Source organism: Acyrthosiphon pisum, chromosome X (assembly GCF_005508785.2).
Source record: "Acyrthosiphon pisum isolate AL4f chromosome X, pea_aphid_22Mar2018_4r6ur, whole genome shotgun sequence".
In the NCBI taxonomy this organism is placed as follows: Eukaryota; Metazoa; Arthropoda; class Insecta; order Hemiptera; family Aphididae; genus Acyrthosiphon; species Acyrthosiphon pisum.
Genome location: NC_042493.1, coordinates 43835623 through 43838021, shown reverse-complemented (window position 1 = coordinate 43838021; position 2399 = coordinate 43835623).

The window sequence follows — 2399 nt, the reverse complement described above, 5'->3', positions numbered from 1 at the left end:
CCATTTAAATTTCTTTTTACTTTATAATGATGTGGAGTTCCTCTAGTATCTTTCGTCGTTAATATCATTTTAAGAGGTTGACCTTCCAAAGGTTTTTTCTCAGCAACTCCTTTTAAATTTGATTTACAAGCCTCATCTTTGCAAACAGCATTAAAGGTTAAAAAATATATAGCAGAAAAACTATCGTAAATTTTACATCTCTTACACGAATAGTAACAAGGGATACCATAAGTACTACAAAAATAATCATAAATTATATTTTACCATACTCCTTGTTCGAAAACACTATATTTTCTTTTCCTGTTGCCACTGCCGTATTCTATTGCTCTGTATACATCGTACGGAATGTCGAAACTAAATTGTTGATCACTATTAGAACATATTGAATCATTATCTTCTTTACTTAATATTGAAATTACAATTTTTTTTCGTAAGTTCAATTTCAAGAGCTTTTTTAAATTTGTCAGTAAACCATATCTATCTTGGCTGACAATGAGATATATACTTTTTTTTTTTTAATTTTGAAACCAATATCTCTTTCAATGTCTAACCAAACTGAAATGCTGAAGTCTAGTTTACCATTTTCAAGCAGCAACTCATCTTTATAAATTTTCGGCTTTCTACCAGTTCGTTGCTGTAAATTAAAAAAAATTGAAAATTTAAGTACCATTTTTAACATTTCATAACTTCTATTAAATGTACACCCAATTATTTTTTCTAAATGTTTTAATTTAAAGCAAAAACAAAATACAATACTAGGTAGATAATTTAGTCGGTTGGGGGGTACTGCGAGGTTGCAAAATTCAAAAAGTTGGTTACAAATTAAGCTTAACGAGTTACAAATATTTTTGAGTTAATTAAGTTGTTTAGGGGGATAGTCCCCCATTTTGAAATGGTCATAACTCTAGTACAACGAGGTTACAAATTTTAAAAACTCGGTTGCAAATGGTTACAAATTAAAAGGAAAATTATGAATTTAATTTCAGTCGATTTGGTTAAAGTGGGGGAGGGGGGGCTGGCGTGAAGTTTGCCTCTCATTGAGAAACCAGTTGTAACTTTTGAACTACGAAGTTACAAATTTTGAAATGTTGGTTAGTAAAGTGGCAGGGGGCTAAATTCACACACGTCCGACTGCAGCTATAATTCAACATTCATAATATCTTTCATGTTATATATAAATTATCTAAGCAATTTTTTTAAATGAATATATAATTATTAATAGCTTCATAAATTCATTACTATGTACCGAGTGATTCTTTTATCAAACAACACTCATTATTTCATAAAGTGAACATTTTTTTAAAAATTCTTTTCGGTAAGGTTCCAATCATTGGTGTCTGTTTGAGTTATTGAGCAACAATCGACTCTCACTACAATATTTGTATTAAAGTAAGAAAATATTATTTAATATTTTATTATGCTATTGTTGGAAGGTCATTTTTACAGTTTTTTTTAATTTGGATTATGCAGTGCGATAAATATAAACTTTATAGTCCAAGGCTGGTCATGTTATCATTTTTTTTTACATATTTTAAGTTTATTTTATTAGAAAATAAAAGTAACTTAGTTACAAATCAGTTCCTTTTTTTCATATAAAATTAGTTAATATACCTCCATTTCTGAAAGCTATTAAATAATATAATTATTCAAGAAAATGCTTATAATTTTTTTAATAAAAATACTTTAGTTAGATACTTATATCATGGGCGTGCGCACGGGTGGTGCAGGGTATGCAAATGTACCACCTGCGGCTTTATGGTGTTTGTTACAGAAACAAATTGTTTACTTAATTATGTAACTAATTATACATTTTTAATACTTTTGGATTTTGGAATAAATCAATATTAAAAAATTATAAGTAAATGCTATTTGAAATTTTTTCTTATCAATTATCGTACTTACATCTGCATTTATAGTAACCACGGTTGTAGTTCAGTTTCTATAATTGCGGACCGTGGTAAATTCATAGAACATAATATTGTTGGTAAGTTGTGTTGAGATCGCACGTGTGATATAGATAATGTAAGAGTTAAAGCAAAGGGTCTTGTTCATCAAATGAAGAGTTTCCATTTTATTTTTCATTAACAATCTTAAAACAATAAAACCTATAATGGTTCAAATACGTATTGTAAGTGCAAGTTTACAATCGCCAAATTTGGATCTTCTTGTTGCCGTACAATTAATAAATGGTCTAAAAAATTCATTAACCAAGTTTAGATCTGATGACAATTATTTCACAAGTTTGTATAAAAAAGTTTTAGAAGTCTGTAATGAACACAATATAGAAATTCCAAGTGTTAAAAAACGAAAAATATCAAAAAAAATTAACGACAGCAATACACAGTACATCAGCACTGACAAAAAGAGTGAAATGAAACACTTTGTTTATTTTGTAGTTT